The sequence below is a fragment of the Chrysemys picta genome, chromosome 1 (genome assembly GCF_011386835.1).
Source record: "Chrysemys picta bellii isolate R12L10 chromosome 1, ASM1138683v2, whole genome shotgun sequence".
Taxonomy (NCBI): domain Eukaryota; kingdom Metazoa; phylum Chordata; order Testudines; family Emydidae; genus Chrysemys; species Chrysemys picta.
In genome coordinates, this window is record NC_088791.1 from 229,041,233 (window position 1) to 229,062,705 (window position 21,473).

Consider the following 21,473-nt stretch of genomic DNA (forward strand, 5'->3'; position numbering starts at 1 on the left):
AAAGTCTGTCAAGTACCTTTGGTGGCTCAGAAAACACTGCTGAAATGTCCACCAGCCACATTTCAGGAGGTACTAGGGATTCTGGGATATGATTGATTTGAATCAGGTCTTTGCGCTGCAGTGTGGACACCAGTGCCCAGGTTCAAGCCCAGGTTAGAAAATTGTTGATGTATGGTTAAGAATTAGTGTAGACACTCAAGCCCTGAGTTCTCTAACATGGGTCAGCTGACTCAAGTCCCACTAACCCTGGGCTTACATTGCAGTGTAGCTGTGCCCTTTGATTCCCTTTCTACATCTATGTAGCCAGAGGAAACTTCAGGTTATTAAATTAAAATGTAAGAAAAACTGGCAAGCTGGATAAATGCTAATAGTATAAACAGATCAGGATGAATGTTTAACTTTTGGATGAAATTAGGGCAATACTCCATCCATCCTGTTCCAAATCACTGCTTATTTGCCAGAAGGTTAAGAGGTTGCTAACTTTGCAAAGTTTACAAAGTAGGTCTTTCTCTTGCTCTTTCAGACATAGGTGCTGGAGAACCCATGGAAAAAAAACAGTGGGTGCTCAGCACCCACTGGCAGGCCCTGCCGAACAGCTCATCTCACACTCCCCCAGTGCCTCCTGCCTGCTTTTGATCAGCTGTTCAGCAAGAGCAGGAAGAGGCGGAGCAAGGGCGGAGCACACTCACACGAGGGGGTCGGAGGAGGTGGCGTAGGTGGGGAGCCGGGGCAGGAAGAAGCTGGGTGGAGGCAGGGCTTTGGGGGAAGGAGTGGAGTAGGGAAGGGGCCTGAGGCAGAATTGGGGTCAAGAACCCCCGGAGAAATCAGAAAGTTGGCACCTGTGCTTTCAGACACGTATTAAAGGATGATACGTATTGTTAGAACATAAATAAAAAAGGATAATACTTAAGCTTTACTGGGCCAGATTCTCAGCTGTTGTGATTTGGGTAGCTGTATTGACTTCAATGGAGTTATTCCAATTTACTCCAGCTGAGGATATGACCCATCATATTTAAAGTTATTTCAAATTCATATCTGTTTGAAGTATACTTCTTAAACTTATACTTTTTATTCTGAAACTCTCTTTTAATTGGAGCTCTATGAAAGTATTTATTCCATGATGATGTTCAAGAAATAAACCCTGTAATTTGGTTTCCAAATTCTGGAAGCTAACCATGCCTTCCTGGTTTGCTTGGAGATTTGGTCGGGGGGAGAATGGTGAGTGAACAGATCAGAGGGCAAAAGTCTGAACATGATATTCACACACTTTTCAGACACGTTGGGTTTAGGTTCCTGAGCAGCCAAACACATCACATCTAGAAGGCAAAGATATATCAGATCTGAATGTTTCACAAAGTTCCAATCTCAATGCGTCCAGGTTAGTTGTGGTTCAAGATTTTAGCTCTCTCTTCCATACAAAAGTTGACTTGGCAGAGTTACTGACATAAGGGTTTCCTAAATTTCTGCTGAATTTCAAGTTGCTTCCTAATCCAGTGTAACAATCACAATATTCTCCATGTTGCTACCTCGTAATTTCAAGTAGCTATACCAGGGTGCCGCTTGTGTTGTTTCAGAAAAACGCCCACAATTACATCCTTCCCCCTGCAGGGGACTAGGACTAAGCACAAAAGGCTGTGACTAAGGATATGCTAGTTTTATAGTTCAATGGCAGCCGGAATGATCGAGCTCTTTCATCAAGCCTTTTATTTCCCGATTAGTTTTGTCCATGCATGCCAGCACCAAAACAAGAGAAAGGCTAACCCTTCTTCAAAGGAAAGCAAATGTTTGCTTACCTAGTATATACATGTGTTCCCATTTGATAAATACAGTTGAAACTAAGAAAAATTGCAGGCTGCAGGAATCTCCGTTCAGTGTGGCACTGAAAAGAGACTGCAAAGGCAGTTTTCAAGTCCTTATCTGCAAAAGGAAAGAGATGATTGCCTTAACCTTTGTTATCAGTATGAGCCCTGCTTTAATGCTCATAAAGCTCAAAAGGACTTACAAAGTGGAGAAAGGCAGGGCTAGATGGGCTGCATTTTTCTGTCAAAGGACTAGCTCTTGAACAGAAGAGCCTCTGTGAAAACTGAAGTAGTGTATGTTCAAATATAGGGAAACAGTGCCTCTCACAGGTTTAGTCATATAGCAATTTACTCTAGCACTGTAGCTTAAATACAAAAGACAAGGTCAGCACTAATGTGTCAGGCTTGCTTTCATAACATTCATAAAGACTGCTGCAGATGAGAAATTTGCCACTGGTGTGTTCTTCCTAATCTAATTATTATAACACTTTGTAGAGGTTATTACACAGAATATTCTTAATTCTCAAGTGTCAATTAAAAAATAAGAAAAAATCAAAGCTTCAGCTCTCTGACTCCCACACATTTAATTTTATTTCCTTTACCCCATCTAAAAAAAGAGGTCATCAAGAATGTGTGCCTGACTCTTCAGAATTGGAGAGACAAGGTGGGTCAGGTAATATCTTTTATTGGACCAACTTCTGATGGTGAGAGAGACAACCTTTTAAGCTTACACAGAGCTCTTCTTCATGTCTGGGAAACTTGAGTGTCATAGCTAGCTCTAATAACAACTTTAAGTACGTACATATTATGAATTTGTAAAATTTGTCTCTCTTACCCATTTCCTACTACTGCCAATTGCTAATTTGATCCACATTTTAAATTCTTTCCCTCTAGCCTCTCTTGATCCCCTTTGCCTTCATTGTTCTCTCTTTTCTTTTCTTGTGTTCTTTGACGTCCTGATTCAGTCAGATATTTAAGCATATGTTTAACTTTAAGCACAATATTCCTTTTGAAATCAATGGGACTACACATATGCTTACAATTACACACATTCTTAAGTACATTGATGAAGTGGGACCCTAACATCTGTCTACTCCCTTAGTCTTCCCTTCTTAATCTCCTATCTTCTCACCCACAATAATTTTTGTCTCCTTCAACCTTCCAAATCTGCCTCTCATTCCTCACTCCCTTAATTTTCCCCTTCATTATAAATTATTTTCTTTTCTAACCAGTGTTCTGGTTCCCTCTCTCCAAAATCTACTTATCCCTCCATCTTAGTCCTGCTCCTTCCCTCTCCCCTAGTCTCAGCCTTATGTCCTAGCTGCTCACCTCTGTCCAGACATCTGTCTTCTTTCAGTCCCCAGCTATGGACATCTCTGTTCAGTTCCATTTTCTGCAGCCACGGTCCCCCTCTCTCCAGTCACCATCAGCACTTCTGTGATTAATTCATTGATTACCCAGAAGCCTGTCAAAATGGGTACCCATTCCCAGTGCTGAGGGAAATAAGCTAGCCCCAAATTGGAAAGTGAAGGGAATTTGGAATCAGTATTAAGATGGTCCCTACCAACACTCCTTCTATTTACTTCCATTGAGGAGTGGAAGTGGGTGGACTTGGCACCTGGGTTATCTCCCATCAACTGGGAGAATGACTGACATATTTACAAGATCCCCACTCTGAGATGAATACAGCTGGAAGAGTACAGTGATGTGCTTATAACTATAAGCTCCAGAGGGTTCTGGAAGTAGGGTGACTGTTCCATGTAATTATTCCACCTGCTCCAACAAAAATAATCCAAATCTGAATGGCTGATCTTCTTTCCCAATTCTGTATTCTGTGTGGTTGCCAGACCTTTCAAAGGCACCCATGTGGTTGGGTGCCACTTGATCTGTCACGTTCAGGTTCACAATTGTTTTCTTGGATAGCTCAGTGTTGCAGCTCATTCACATTCTGGGCCTGGCTTTGCTAGGAAATTACATCCACATTTCCTCTTCTTTTTGTTCCTTCTTCTCTTTTACCTCTGGTTGCTATTCTTCCTCACTTGTTATCATGTGCGTGGCAAGAAATACACCTCTACCCCGATATAATGCGACCCGATATGACACTAATTCGGATATAACGTGGTAAAGCAGCGGCTCCGGGGGGGAAAGGGTGGGCTCTCCGGTGGATCAAAGCCAGTTCGATATAACGCAGTTTCACCTATAACACGGTAAGATTTTTTGGCTCCTGAGGACAGCGTTATATCGGATTAGAGGTGTACAAAGTTCCCTTCACTTTGTGGTCTGAAAACTTAAATGTTGTGAGGTAGAAAGTAGCCTAGAGTCTTTTAGTAAAGGTAATCTAGAGGTTGTTGTAAATATGTGGGTTAGACACTCCTTTTTCTGTAGGCCTTCACACATAATTTCTCCCCTTCCCTAATGTATTCATCTCTGTTCCCTTAAAACAGATCCATGACGGCCTCTCCCTCCTCCCTATAGACAGATGTATCACTGATTCTTCCAGCTCCCTCTTTAACCAACTTTATACATTTCAAAAAGATATAGAATCTATCACCTGAGTACCCAGAGGGGGGGAAAGGATAATAAAAAGAAATGAGGAATGATATTTCAAGATGAATTATTTACTGGCAATCAATAAAGAGACTTTTTTACTGTTATTAACCATATTTGTCTTATAAATTTTACATTTAATGTTACAGAATACTGACTTATAAATAATCATTATAGCTTGTGTACCTTATTGTACTCAGTTGAATTGTATTGATAATATATAATATTGTGAAATTAAAACCAGTATTTTTGAAAAATGACACAGATGGCAGATTATAAATAATTATATAGGGATAAACCCTGCTCCAACCAACGTAACAAGGGTGAACAGAGACTCTCCTTAATGTGTTCTCTGAAAAAAGATTTCTGTTGGCTAGGGCAGACATCCTCAAGGCTGGGACAGGTGATGCACATTGGAGTTCACCTTGTTGTTCCTCTAATAGCATTTACTGCATAGCTCTTGCTGCTTTCTGTAACATAGTCCTAATCAAAAGCCCATTGAAATGAATGGAAAGATTATCTTTGACCTCAGAAGGCCTCGGATCAGGTCCCATATGTGCCAGGCAGCGGGGTGCCAAACAGGGCCCTAACCCTTAGTCCATTCCCATTTGGTTATGTGGCGAGCAGGCAAGGGCATTAGAAGGCCATCTCTCCTAGTATTATCTTGGGGACTATGGAAGAATTATACCCTTCTACTAGTACAAGGTGAAAAGGACCTTTCTTATGCCTTCTCCCCTAAGGAAGCAGAGGGTAAAATTTAGCCCATCATTTCTATCATTCAAAACACTTGAACTATCAGGTTTTCCAGGCCTATTTGTTACTATAGGTCAAAATACTTTAAATCCCTATCAAAGACGCATTACAACTATAAGTTTGGTTTTAGTCATTTTTGAAACATTCAAGAAACTCCTTTCCCATTTATATCACTCCTGAAAGATATACTACTATCGAAAACAAACTGAGCCCAAAAGACAAAAGGAGATTCGAATTAAATATGAATGTTATATTTCAGATGGGAAGATATATAACTATTCTTAGTAGGCAGTATTTCCACACCACTGTAAAAGGTACAGTAAAACATAAGTGCCTTTGACGTATATTGCAATGTTTTAATAATACCATGAAGGCCCATCAAGTAAATGTGAACATTTCAAATGAGAAGGCTTTCTGATTTCATTGTGACTATTTGACACAGTCCCATTTATCACCAAGGACTCCTGCTTATGTGTAAGGCTACATTTTAGTCATGGGTATTTTTAGTAAACATCTTGGACAGGTCACGGGCAGTAAACAAAAATTCATGGCCGGTGAACTGTCCATGACATTTACTATATATCCCTAACTAAAACTTGGGCTGGGGGGCTGGGGGTGCTTTGGGGGGGGGAGGCAGTTCAGGGGCGGTGCGGGTGCTGTGGGGGTGGTCCGGGGGCACTGCGGGTGCTGTCCTAGGGCCCCCGCTGGTGCTGGTGGGGGGAGGGTTGGTGGGGCTGGCAGGCTCCCTATCTGGCTCCAACCTACATGTCCCTGGACAATGGGAGCTGCGAGGGCAGCACCTGCGGGCATGGGCAGTATGCAGAGCCTCCTGGCCCCTCCGCCTAGGAGCTGCAGGGACATGCTGGTGGGAGCCAGGGAGCTCCCGCTCGCCGCCCAGGTAAGTGTCAATTTCAATTTGACCTGAAATAGAATATTTCATTTTGTTGAACTGACCTGACAAGTTTTGTTTTGAATCAGTTCAACAAAACATTAACCTGTATTTCCCTATCAGCACATATTTCTATGGGAGTTGTATTTCAGGCCCACATTCTTTCCTATGGGCCTGGGTCCCTGAAGGACTATATCTCCCGTAATTCAATGCAGATTTTCCTGTGATCAAGTTGTGTGATGCATCTTGGAAGTCCCAGGACTACATGGAAAATGCAGTCTGACCAGACAGAGATCCCGACCCACAGGGGAGAAAGGGAGCATCAGGCTCCTGAACGACAACCCCCATGAAGCAAAACACCACAATGTGGAAATGCAGTTTAATGTTGAGCTGACTCAAAATAAAGTGTTTCAGGTCAGTTCAACAAACCAAAATGAAATATTTTTGTTTGAAGCATGTCAAAATGTTTTGTTTTGATCAAAAATGTCAAAACAAAATGTTCTGACATTTGCAAATTGTAATATTTCAGAATTTCTATTTTGCAAAATATTTTGCAATATCAACTTCTCATACCTCTTTGGGGTGAAAATAAATATTGAAATGCCAGAATTTACAATGGGATGGAAATTCCAAATTTTGTTCAGCTTTATTGTTTTCCTTTGTTCAGGAACCTTTGCAGGAAAGGGAATGGCCCCAAAACAAAACATGTGAAAAGGCTTAAGGCAGGAAAACTAACGGTAGCTGAGGTAGTGCAAAGGAAAGGAGAAGTGCCAATGTGCAGAGGCTTTAGAGAAGATAAAGGGCTAAATGCACAGTAAAGACTGTGACTGCTCACTTGCCTTTTGTTACTGTCTTTGAATGCCATCATATAGATGTCTATGAATGTGCTACGCCAGCAAAGATTAATACCTTTAGCTAGCTCTCTTTTCTTTTGATTTGTTGCTGTTGTTCATTAGCCTATTCTTTGTAAAGAAAGTCTTCTGGCTCCTGGAAATGTTGTAATATCCAGGAACAGGTTGCATACTTTACTGAACAACATGGATTGATTTCCTTCTCTGATCCCAATACACAGATACATGTTTCAGATTTATTCAGTATTGTATGCCTCTCCACTTTTGTATTTCTGAGACATGGACCTTTTAAAAGCTCACGTGAGAACTTCAACTGGTGCACATTGAATGCAGGGCCTCTCGGATACTGATTCTGTTAACATGTAAATAGCTTTTGATGTCTCAGCCATATCCCCCAGGATGACTCTCTCTCCTGGCTAAAGTTCAGAGTCAAATGTCAGTATTTCCCTTTATCTTAAATTTAAAAAGACAGGGCCCATATTTTTCGATAATTTCTCTGTATTAAATATTAATTTTCACAGATGATGCTCCATCTGGCACAGTTATTATCTCAATTTTGCCTGTTCCATTTTCAATTTGAAACAGTCTAGATTCATTGAAAGGATTACATGACTCCACACACACACCCTTCTCTGGCATAGGGATGGACAACTCCAATACTACTCTGCAGTCTGTGGAGTTTGGGGAAGTTTCCACTTCTCTCTAACCACTGAGGAATCTCCCTTAGGAAGTCCAAGGATTTTGCATTAGTACTCAAAAACCAAAGAGTGCATTTCAAAGGGTTTACCATCACCCCTCCCATGCCCCTAGTAATCATGTTTTATCACTAGAAACAAAAATACACCAATGTGTACTTACATACAATGGAAAAAATAAATTAATGGTCATAATAAAGATATCTCACTCTATTAATACGGTATCTGAATCTGGTGATAAGATATACAGTGTTTGCCATTTATTGTGACTCATGCTAATGCTTTTTTTTTTTTCCTATCTGTATCAAATGTAAGACTTATCTTTCATTTCCCCCATATTTTTCTAGAAACTGTATTTGTTTAAAAGCCTGTCTCCCTATTCCTGGAACTAGATACACATGTATATGACCCATAAGATGGGATTAAGGCCACACTTTCTTTTGGTCATTCAGGTCCCTCTTCCCAGCACTTTCAGCTCATTTTCACCTGAACAGGGAGAGCAGCTGTGCATAGTGAACTGGAATAGATATAAATAGAAACATTAAAAAGTATATGTGCACTGTTAGCAAATTACCCATCACAACTGCATACATGATTCCTGCACATTAAATTGAGGTTTACTGAAGATTATAGTAGTTTAGTTAATATGGAAGTGATTTTTTTAGCTGTGCATATAATTCCTTTCTCACACCCTTTGCCTTGCTCATCTATTTAGATTGCAAGCGCATTGGAGTAAGGACTATCTCTTAGTATTTGAATATACAGTGCCTAGCATAGAGGGACATTTTGGTATTATTGTCATACATATAACAATCATTAGAAACAGAAGATGGCACTTTCCTTTTCAATGAGTGTCTTCCTTCTTTGTGGCCTACAGTGCATGTTAATCATTTTTTTAAAAGGGTGCCAAATTGATTTTAAAGCGGTGTAATAATACATAGGGGAACAAAGGTGAAAGGCTAGCATTAAATCTAAGAATCTTCTAACCTCTAACCTAGCGCACTGGAAACAAGCCACAGGAGCTAAATAAAACAAACACCAATTATAATAAAAAGTGTGCTTGCAAGGCTGTTTTAGCTCCTTCATAACTTGCTCTTAATAATGTATCTATTTCAAAGTGTGCCAATTTGTGCACTCAAAAATCTTGCCTTCCACTGCCTTAGCATGAACAGCTCATCACATTGCTTGACTCATAACAAAGTAACACTACAAATATTTAAAGTTCATGAGGCTCGGAACCGCCTACTATTAACAGGGGTAGAACACTTGTTTTGTTTACAGCTAGACATCTGCATCTCTGGGTTGTTTGTCTGAATTCAATAGTGTGTATCAGAAATACCAAACACCAAGATTTGTCTTTAGCATTGTATTCAAATTCTTCATATCCTTAATCACAATAAAATCATGCTACAAAACAGGAATATAATGATTATTAAGAAAAACATACTTATGCTTCTTGAACTGTACTTCAAACAGGTCTGACTCTTGCTAAGCCTCAACTGTAATTACCATGGGTATAAAGAGGTAAATCACAGCACTGCACTACCCAGAGTGGAAAGAGAAAATGTGGCACACACATCCTGTAGGAAAAACGCTGGCATTTTTTCAATCACCGTCTTTTCCAAATAATTTAAAGATACTTTTGATTTAAGTTAGGATCTTCTCACAATACAAACTGCTCTCTTTGCTGCTGTCCCATTTAGGCTCAAAGGGTTTTTCCTTGTTTAAAGCAGGGCGAATGCCAAAATATTCTCTTTGTGAATCGAGAAACAGTCTTAGTTCATCAGTATTTGAACTGTGATCAAACTCATTCTGAACATCTCTAAGCAAAGCCTTTCTCCCTAGTGCCTTCTTGCACCAAGTGCAAACTTTAAAACACATGTTGGTCTAACTGAAAATGTGATATGAAGATTTCAATGGAAAGTAAAACTATAAAATGTCTGAGTATTTCTCCTTACTGTCCTTTCTCCTATTTCATGTGTTTTTTGGAATAGTTTGTGCTTGGTTCCATGAGAGAAACTGATGGATTGAAGCACCTTTCACGCCTGGAGATGTGGATTTTACTATCCCAAACCTTCAAATTCACATTGCACCTCGTTCATTCATTAAAACCCTAAAGCCATTTGAGCAGCCAGTTGAGGATTACTCCACCTCTGAGTGATTCTCCAGTGCTGAAGAGTTACCAAAGCAGCAAGCTCACCCTTCATCCCCTTTTGCACTAGGTGTTGCCATAGAATGAGAAAAATAACAACAATAATTAAGATAATAATAATTAATAATAACAATGCCTAGCTTTATATAGCGCTTTGCATCAGTAGATCTCAAAGTGCTTTAGAAAGGAGGTCAGTATCATTATCCCCATTTTGCAGATCTGAGAAAAGGGATGTGGATGGAACTCTTACAGCCACCTACTTCCAAATGTCATTGGCTGATGGCAAAATTAGGACAGCCTAAGAGTGTCTCTGCCTTACATCTGGCACCAGCACCTGCATGGTCTGGGATTAGGATTACATCTTTGCACCCATCTTTTCCTAAATTGTGTTCATTGCACTCCAAATTCTGAGCCAGGGCATTGAATAAGAAGTGCAGGATCTGGTACTAAGAAATTCGGAATCATTACAATCCAAGAACAAACAGCAAGAAGTATTACAAGGATTTGAATCTCTGAGCTCTGAACTAATGTAAAGGGCATATCCCTTCCTAATATTAATAGTCAGCATGATTGGCCTCCTGCTTTATTATCATGTTGCCAGAGGGTTTTTTTAAATTATTGTTATCAAAAGTAAAAGTAATTAATTACAGGTTGGGCTAATGCTTCCCTCCAGATCTGTAACTTCTCTCTCCACCTTCTCTCGTGCAAAAAAAGCTATGTTACAAAAATTAATTTGGAGAAGATATTTTCTAAAATCGTTCCTTGGATAGCTATATGGAGTCTCAAATAGATATTCAATGTCACCAATTTAATAAATAAATAAATGATTAAACAAACACATAAATAAATAAATATTTCAGGTCATCCCCTCACTGAGATGCATTAAAGGGACACTTACAAAGTGTTAAGCCTAATTATTAGCTTACACTGCCTTGACATTTCCATCACTTCCCCATGTTTGTCATCCCTTCTGGAAAGATTTACAGTCAAAGGTTCCATTACTGCGTTTCTTTCTGAAGGATAAAACATTCCTTTTCAGAGAAATAAATGTTAATAGGTCAATGACAATGTGGGAGATCAGTGGCAAAGTATATCAGTAAATTTGCCTTCAGAGAGAGAGAGAGAGAGAGAGAGAGAGAGAGACCTCCATTCTGCCGCTAGATCTGCGCTAGCAGACTCCTGTGCCTGTGCAGAGCCCATTTATTTTTAAAACCGCAAAAACGATGTAAGAGTGCAGATTCAGTTGCAGGATTAGGGCTACAGTGGGTATGTTGCAGGTAGTATATGAAGCAATTTGCTCACTAAGCACCTCGGAGTAAGTTATTTGTATGCTGGATATAATTTCTTTCTCATTTTTCCAGTTGGGGGAATGATCACTTTGAAAAAGAAATATATTGATGGACTCCTGAAGGGAAGATCTTTCAGGGTGAGACATGCTATCAAGGTAGATCGATATTTAGAGTTGGTAACCTTGACTGTGTCCCTTTTAAAACATCTTGGATGACTAGTTTTCCCCCCATAGCCTACCAGGTTTTGTTCAATGAGATTTATTTTATTACATCTGTCAGCACACAGCAAACAGTACATCAGTAACTGCATAGCACTATATGGGCACTTTGCTGAGATTTTGGATTTCATCCATCATTCACAACTTGTTTCAATCATCCAGAAAAATATATAAACTTATCCTACATGTACCATAATGAAAAAGTATGGACTCATATGTATGCATGTATACACATACACACAGAGACACACACACACAGGTGACTGGGAAATTGGTGTTAGCACAGTGTCTTTCTGATTCTCTTCGTGAACTATATTGTTAATCCTATATTTACACTACAGTACCTCTGTCTCATCCGTTCAAATCCAGCCCAGGCCAATAGTACTTGAAATTAATTGTCTACCTAAGCTGCTTGGGGCAGTGAGTTGATAGTCTCTCAATCACAGACTTTAGAAACTTCCACTAGGCACCTGTTTGCATCTTTAGGCACCTAAATACCTTTAAAAATATGTCTTTTAGCCTCTTTGTGCCTCAGTTCTCCTTCTGTATAAAATGAGTATAATGGCACTTTCCTACCTCACTTGTCTGCTGTGTGAGGAAAAATATATTAAACATTGTGAGGAGCTTAGATACTGTGATAACAGGGGCCATATAAATAATTAAGAAATATAAATAATCCTATAATTGTCCCATTCTGTATAGAGTTCTGAAATGGTTTCACCTGAAACAATATTTGAAATGTCTTATTATTAAAATCGGAGCAGGTTGTAACATTTTTGACAAAATAATTTTTGTCTAAAACCCATGTTTTGTTGAAGCTGAAATGTTTTGCCGAGACATATCAAATTACACAAAGCCTTCTACAGAAAGTTCTATGAGGCCCACGGTGGATGGTCATTTACAGTGACAGTGAGAGAGAAAATTACCTGAATCAAAAATCTGTCCTTTTCTGTCCAAAAATGGACTCTTTGACACAGTTCTGTTTTATGGAAACATTTGAAAGGTATTATTTTCATTTCAGTGTAGAAGTTCAAAACTGTGAAAATCTGTCAGAAAATGGAACTGTCATCTTCCAGCTAGGTTTAGTTAAAATCGTTCATTGCTGAAACAAACAAATGATTAAAACAAATAACATTTTAAACTATATATTTCATTATTTACCCATATGATGCTTATTTTGTTTCCAGTACTAGTACTACTTTCCCAAGATGGGTATGATTTTTTTTTAAATGTTCTCTCCTTGATCATTTAAGAAATAAACCAAAGGAGATGTAAATTTGTGAGCTAATTAAAAAGAACAGGAGTACTTGTGGCACCTTAGAGACTAACAAATTTATTAGAGCATAAGCTTTCGTGGACTACAGCCCACTTCTTCGGATGCATCTAATATTATTATTATGCTCTAATAAATTTGTTAGTCTCTAAGGTGCCACAAGTACTCCTGTTCTTTTTGCGGATACAGACTAACACGGCTGCTACTCTGAAGCCTGAGCTAATTAAGTACAACATGGGCATTGTGAGACACAAAATCCAAAGCAGCCACCCAAAAATTGCACTAACATCCCAGGAACACACATCTTTCAGTAAAAACTGTTGTCAAATGGTAAAAGCAGGAAACTGGGAGTCAAGTTTCTGGGAATTTAATCCCACCTCTGCCACTGATTTACTACTTGGGCAATCGCCCCCCCTCTCTGTTTCTTAGTTTGCCTGGTTGTAAAAGGAATATGATAATACATAATAAAGATATTGTGAGATATTAGTCATTGATATTTGTGAAGCTCTTTTTCAGCTCCTAAAATAAATATTTTTCTAGTGCACAGAATTGTGGTATACCTGGTTTACTCCTTTAAATAATGTGTTTGTTTTAAATTTTGTTTACACTTATCTTTTATAAATAAAGGAATTTTGTTTATTGTAATATAGCCTTCTGCTAAGAAAACTATTTTATTGTAGGATAGGTGACAATAGTAAAACTTTCAACCTTATATTATTTTTATTTCAGTTTTACAGCTACTACTAAAAATGTACATTGAGTGACCACTTTTTCTGCAAGGATAAGATATTCAGCACAGAGTGGTTTGTCATCAGGATGTACTTTGGTATTTTAAATGATTTTTATCCTGACTTTTGTCCTTGGATTTGGTCTTTCTCTTTCTAGCTCTATGAGCAGGAGTCTGTGGCTTTGTGGCCATTTTTCAGTGCTCACTGGGGGGAGGGGGGGGAAATTGAGAGTAAGAGATCTCTATTTGCAGTTTAGCTTTTATATTAGAAAATGAGTGTTGAGAATTGCAGGGGGAGGGAAAGAGGGGCAAAATGGCTGCTATGGGAAAATGGCAGAAGTCCAAAGGAGAGTTGGGAAGGTGAGGGAGAAGGGTAAGTTTTGATTAACAGAGTTAGTGATCTGAGGCACCAAAATATGCTCATTGTTATGTCAGATTCTGTCACACACTGCTAGGCTTTGGTAAAGTTCCAGGGTATGGTGTAGGTTAATACTCCTGCATAGGACTAGGAAAATGTAGCCCCAGGACCCTCTTTCTACAAGCCAAAGTGTTTCTGTTTTGGAATGCAGTGCTTTTGCCCTTACAGGTTTTCTCTCTTCATCTCTGTGACACTAAGCTGGGCATACAGGAGTGTTCCTTGTCTCCTGAAGCAAGGTCATTGATTTCTGGAAGATTTACACAAGGACAGAAGCCATATCTGGCTTCCATCATTAGACAGACACAAGAGGCCAGAGCTCTTGCAAGCTGAGGAAGATCCTTCACCCAAGGGGGGAGGAGGTTTGAATTCTTTGGAACAGAATATAGGTGAGAAACCTGCTTAGGTAAAGATATTTTAACCTAAGAAAATAAGGGAAGCCAGCACCTTGTACTTTTGTGGAAGGTCCTGACTGAGGGAAAGTCAGCCATGGCTGGGAAGAAAAATGACTGATCAGAGAAACCATCTTGAAAAAAGTCTGTATCTTGCTAGATTAAGATGTTTATGTGTGTGTTTTCATTTTTATTTCCTTGTAACCTTTTCTAACTTTATTCCTTTTACTTAGCATCACTTAACCTATGCCCTATTGTTAATAAATTTGTTTTATTTTACTATAAACCAGCTCAGTGCCGTGTTTAAAGAGAAAGGTGTATTCACCCCTGTTAAGTTAATGAGCTGTGATGTGTTTTGTGTCTTTAGAGTAACAAACAAACCACATGATTTCTCTGAACTATCCAGGTGAGTGCTGGACATTGCAGAGCACACAGTGTGGGGAACATTTGGGGCTGGGGTCACCCTGCAAATAGTAACCCAGGCTGGTGGAAGCCTGAGTGGGGCTGTGAACAGGCTGCTGCAGTCGGAGCTGCTGAACCAGACACTCAGGGTGTGACCTGCATGCTGATAGGCTGGTCGCGAGAGGCCCAGGTTGGGATCTACAGCAGCAAAGCATTGTGAGGCACCCAAGGTTACAGGTCAGACTGTGGCACAACCCCTCATTGGTCTGGATTTGCACCCCGAACTGACAGGACCTTGACAATCCCCCTTTTCAGTCTGTGTGTTTCAGGCGACGAGAGCAGCTCTACCTCTCGAGGTCAAAGAGGGAGAAAGTTGTTCACTTATCTATGTATGCAGGATCCAGACTTAGGGCCGGCTAAACTAGTAAAGTATCTTGTCTGTTGGAAGGGATAGAAAAGATTTCATTTAATAGAAATAGCTGTAATAAATCATTAAATCAGTGCTGTAGATAGGGTTCTCTCAAGCTGCTGTGAATTCTGATTGCTGCCCTGTTGGTTTGAGGAGAGTTTCTGATGTTCAGTCATTTCATCTTTCCTGAAAGCAGTCAGCAACAAGTCACAGTGGCGATAGGGGTACGTGTAGGATTTGTTTTCAGCTGTCAACCACTCAACTTGAAGTGTCTAGCTCTGAAACTGAATGGGAGATTGAGCCTGAGAATGAAGGGGGACACCCTACCTTTTTTAAAATTCCAAGAAGCTATTTTTTCCCTTGATCCTTAACCTCTTAGGAGATTGACATTTCAATGGCAGAGAAAAGAGAATAAAAATGTTTTAGAGAGTCTTTCTGCAAAGAGACCTGTCATTTTCCCCTTTATATAGTGCTTCCTGGGATGTTATTCTAAAAGGATTTACTGACATTTTCTGTTCCAAAAGGCAGTTTGTAAATATCACATCTATTTTATTGAAGCAGAAAAGGATTATTTTACACCCTACGGAGGACTACCTCTTCTCTCAAAGTCAACCATACCCACATATGCCATTATATCCATGACTGATGTCATTGTAAACTGTCACAGTTCCAGTCAAGCACCCCCTCTTAGCTACTCACCAGATTGCTGTGAGGGGACTCAGGCACTTTTAAGCCTCAGAATCTGAACAGAGTCCAAGCACTTTCCCTGTCTTGGGGTCCCTATGCAGAGTGCTGATCTTCTATCTAGTGCCCCCTCCTGAAAGCTTAGACCACATGGCCCTCTTTTCCAGTCCCTAGAGCCAGGGTCCTCTGACCCCGCAGAATCCCCCCAAAACTGAAACACACCCTCTCCCACTGAAGGTTACAGTTCTGACTTACAAGTTTAACTCCCTCAGGGACCAGGTGATAAGATGTAGCTCATAAAACATTCAGACTTTGCACAGCATTCAAACATATTATTGTTTTCTTTAAACACACAAGAAATACACAGATCTATAAAAAAGAATAAATCCTACATACATTTTCTTGCCTCAGTTTCCTCACCACTCCATAGCATTCTTTGGGATGAAGTCAGTGTCTTCTGGGACTGTCCAGCATCCATCTATTGCAGTGCATTGCTTGTGTGCTGAAACAAGGAGCCTTCTCCTCCCAACTCTTCTTCTCTGAAGTTGGCCAGTCCATCCCCTTCCTCTCCCTTGCACACACTTCCTGTGTGTGTCTATCTCTAACTGTTCCCCATGTGAATCTTTTTATAACCTTAGTCACCTGTGTCTTTGTTCTGCTTGGTTAATTTCCACTTGACAAGCCCTCAGGCCCCTGTTGAGGGAATTTGGAAAGAACTTATTTCCCAGTTTGGGCACCCTCCCCAGCATAACTAATGTGTGATTAGAGTACAGTTGTCAAGGTTGACAACTATCCATTTTCCCTGGTCCGGGAAAGATGTGACACAGCTTTGACAGCATCTTTTGAGAGTCTACTTTCATGCTAGAGGAGGTCCTTTTGTACCAAGGGAAAGCTTAGACTCAACTGATAGGAATCTTTCTATTCTTATATTTCTTTTCAACCTTCTCAGAAAACCACACAACCCTTCTGAAGGATGGCAGACTCCATCCTCAGGAACATACTCTATTCTACGGATGGCAAGGAGGAAGATTAGTGGGGACATGGTGTGCAGTACTCATTGTAACCCAGTTGTTCAGCTGATTGAAAACAACAGTCTTCATGAAGACATTCACATCCATGGTTTGTCTTTCTGTCTTAGTAGTTGTGTACATAGTGATGAAAGGGAGAACTTAATGAGCATGGCATTGGGATTTACTATATACTGACCAGTTCAGAGATGCCTGACCCATGGAAGGCACACATTTTAGTGAATTGCTCCCTTTTATTGCATTCATATTACCCAACCATTGCAGAATGCTCACAAAACACACATTAAAACCATATTAAATTTTTTTCATCCTCTCCATCTAAAATAAATACAACTTCTGAAAATAAAAGCAAACAAGCTTAAAAATCTACTTCACACACTATATATCCTGTATCTGTAAACCCTTCACTTACACTTAAACTGTGGAGGACAAAATTGGCTGTGACCCTAAAAGCCTGTCAATGCCAACTGGCAAAGGCCTCACTGTCCTGCAACTGCAACTGCTATCAGGCCAGCCAAATTCATTACACCTAACACATTGTTGTCATAGTATTTGTCTGGAATGAAGGTTGCATGAGATCTAATGAAAACTTGTATTATACTGGTCAACTTAAGCATTGTATAATGTATGTCTGGGTGATAATTAAGAAGTTGCATGTGTGTTCTAAAAAGATGTTTAAACCATGTAACTAGACTGGGTTGATAAACAAGTTTTCCTATACAATGTTGATTTATCTGTCCATGTAGGTCTCTGAGGTAAATCAGGCAGTGCAAAAGTCCAAACACAATGGGAGCTGTATTTGTATGTAAGTCAACAGTAAAAGCCAGCTTGATGGGGATAGGGGAAGGTTGTGAAATCAGCATGGAAAGACACAGGGGACTAAAACCACAGAGGGGTTTGTCTTGTCTCTGGGGTCAATACAATGTGTTTTGCGGAACTATACAGAGAAGTAAAAATCAGGATCCCAATTTGACTGAAAATCAGCAAACTCTGAAAAGGGATTCTGAGGGTGAGAAACTGTTTGAGACAAAGGAGTGTAGCGTAACCTGATAACATTAGTTTTAGTTTCTTAGGCTATGTCTACACTACCACTTATGTCCGTATAATTTGTGTCACTCAGGGGAGTGAATAAGCCACCCCCCTGAGTGACGTAAGTTACACCAATCTAAGTGCTGGTGTGGACAGTGCTATGTAGGCAGTAGTATATCTCCCACCAACATAGCTGCCGCTGCTTGTTGGGGGTGGATTAATTAAGTAGACGGGAGAGCTCTATTCCATCTGTTTAGAGCAGCTACATTAGAGAGCTTACAGCAGGAAATCACTGTTCTTAATTAATACACTTATTCTTGGTTTTATTGTAAATTGATCTCAGTGCTGCAATATTAAGTAAGTGTGAATCTTCAGCTGAACCAAACAGACTGGTATCAACACTGTCACTTTGGAGACAGCAAATTTGGTAATTTCCGTGAGTGTCCAGAGACAGGGGCTGGGATTGGGGTACACCTAACATTAACCTATAAGGCAAAATAAAAGCTGACAGAGAGTCAGAGGACATTGTTTGGGTGGCTAGCAGACTGGAGTGACAGGGAACACTCAGTTTAGCACCAGCAAGTCTCACTGTTGCTGAGGCAGGAGGGAAACAAGGTGACTCAGAATCTTGGGCTCCCTGAGAAAGTGCCACAGTGACATCCCATAGACAGCTGCTCTGAAGCATCTTTTCCCTTTGTCAGTGGTTTTAACCTATTTAGGAAGGATCAAGTGAGCAAAAGAGGAGGGGAAGCAGCACTCTAAGTCAAAAATGGCTGATAACTTGAAAGAAAATAAACTTGAATGCTTATGGATCAGTGTCCTAACAGAGAAAGCACAAGATGGGGTATTAGTTGGTGTCTGCTACTCAGGGCCGGCTTCAGGCACCAGCGTAGCAAGCAGGTGCCTGGGGAGGCCAATGAAGAGGGGGGCGGCATGTTCAGCCGTTCAGCTGTTCGGTGGCAATTCGGTATTGGGGCCGTCACTCCCTCTCGGAGCGAAGGACCTGCCGCTGAATTGCCGCCATAGAATGAAGCGGCGGTAGAGCTGCTGCCGATCGCGATCGCAGTTTTTTGTTGTTGTTGTTGCTGCTTGGGGCGGCAAAAATGCTAGAGCCGGCCCTGCTGCTACTGACCACCAAATCACACTAGGGAACAGGATGACTGACTCCTTCCACACCTAACTGTAATGTGTAGGAAAAAAATGCTGCATGATCACAGGGAACTTCAATTTCTGTGACATATACAGGAGTCTCATGCTGCCAGTGCTAAATCATCCTTGGAATTTCTAAACATTATAGATGACGTTTTCCTACTTCAAAAAGTGTTGCAGCCAAAGCAGGGGAATTTATTTTTTAGACCTTGTCCTAACAGATAAATAGGAACTGATCACAGAACTAAAAAAAAATAATGGTAGCATCGGTACATGACCTGATCACATTTATAAGGTGCAAAGGTGTAAAGTCCAGACCAGTAAGGTATATATTTGGTACTTTAATAGGGCCAGTTTCACAAAGCTGAAAACTATTATGAGCCAAATCAGTTGAAAGGAAGAATTTAATCCGAAAAATGTGAATTGTAATTGAGAATCATTTAAGAACTCATTACTAGTTACCCAATCCCACAATTGAGGAAGAAGTTTGTGCTGGTTAAAAAATTGACCTGGTTTAGAGGGGAAGTGAAGGCAACTATTAAAAATAAAAATATATGAATAATTAATGGAAGAAAGGGGAAGCTGATAGTAATGAATATAAATCAGAAGCTAGGAACTAGAAAATTGATAAGATTAAAAATCATTGAAATAGAGAGACACAAGAAGAAATCTATGGTCTGGAGAGTTAAGGACAATACAAAGAAAATTTTAAAGTATATTAGGAACAAAAAGAATCCTAACAATGACACTGGTCCATTAGTAGATGGAGATAGTAGAATTGTCAATAATAATGCATGAAAGACAACAAATATTTCTGTTCAGTATTTGAGGAAAAAACAGATGATATAGTCTCATCATTATGGTGATGATAACACTCTTTCCATTCTACTAGTGTCTCTGGAGGATATCAAACACAAGCTACTAAAGTTAGACATTTTTTTTAAATCAGCAGATCCAGATAATTTGCAGCCAAGAGTTTTAAAAGAGGTGTCTGAGGAGCTCACTGAACTGTTAATGTTGCTTTTTCAATATATCTTGAAGAACTGGGGAAATTCCATAAGAATGAAAGAAAGCTAATGTTGTGACAATTTTTAACAAAAGGTTAAGCAGGATGACGGGGATAATTATAGGCCTGCCAGCCTGACACTGATACCTAGCAAGAGAATGGGGCAGCTCATACAGGACTCAAATAATAAAGAATGATATGAGGGTAATGTAATTAATGCAAATTAAGATGGGATTATGGAAAATAGATCCTGAAAAACTAACTGGACATTTTTATTAGATTTGTTTGATAAAGGTAATAGTGTTGACGTAATATAATTAGGCTTCTGTAAGCCATTTGAAATGGTATAGTATGACATTTTGAGTAAACAATTAGAATGATATAAAATTAACATGGCACACATTAAATGGATTAAAAAATGGCTAACTGATAGGTCTCAAAAAGTTATTGTAAACAGGGAATCGTCATCAAATGGGTGTGTTTCCAATGGGACCCTGCAGAGATCGGTTCTCGACACTATGCTATTTAACATGGTTAACAATGACCTGGAAGAAAACAAAAATTACTACTGATAAAGTTTGCAGATGACACAGAAATTGGGAGAGTGGTAAATAATGAGAACAGATCACTGATTCAGAGTGATCTTGATCCTTTGGTAAACTGGGCTCAGGCAAACAATATGCCTTTTAGTAGAACTAAATGTAAATGTATACACCTAGTAACAAAGAATGCAGCCCATACTTACAGGATGGGGGACTCTATCCTGGGAAGCGGTGACTCTGAAAAAATTGGGGGCCAGATAGTCACTGAACAAGAGCTCTCAAAATGACACTGTGGCTGAAAGAGCTAATGTGATCCTGGAATGCATAAACAGGAAAATGTTGAGTAGGAGTAGAGCGGTTATTTTACCTCTGTATTTGGCACTTGTGCAACTGTTGCTGGAATACTGTGTCCAGTTCCGGTGGCCATAATTCAACAAGGATGTTAATAAATTGGAGAGGGTTCAGAGAAGAGCCACGAGAATGATTAAAGAATTAGAAAACCTGCCTTATAGTGATAGACTCAAAGAGCTCCATGTATTTAGCTTAACAAACAGAAGGTTAAGGGGTATCTTACTTACAGCATGTAAGTAACTACATGGAAAACAAATATTTAATAATGGACTCTTCAATCTACCAGAGAAAGCTAGAACACGATTCTATGGCTGGAAGTTGAAGATAGATAAATTCAGAAATAAAGTGTACATATTCCACAGTGCGGGTAATTAGCCATTGGAACAATTTACCAAGGTGGATTCTTCATTACTGGCAATTTTTAAATCAAGATTGGATGTTTTTAGGAATATGCTCTAGGATTTATTTTGGGAAAGTTCTATGTCCTGTCTTATACAGAAAGGTCAGACTAGGTGATCACAGTGGACCCTTCTGGCCTTGGAATCTATGACTCTACAAAATTATTGTTGTCTTTATAACATCTTTAATAAATTAAAAGTGTAGAAAAAAGAGGACATTATTTTTTTAAAAAAATGTGTTTGCATCCCCTGTTGTGTGTGTCACTCCATTTCTTGCTTGTGTTTTTCATTCAGAATGGATTTGATTGGCTCTGTCTTTGTCACTGAATGTCAGAGAGGGGCATAGGTGGAACTGTGAATGTGAGAAATGTGTGTGAGAATTAAAAAAAAAGTGTTTGAAAACTTGAGGTTATTTTTCCTATTTATATAATGAAGCTTTTAACTCTGCCAGGCCATTAAAATATTAGAAATAATC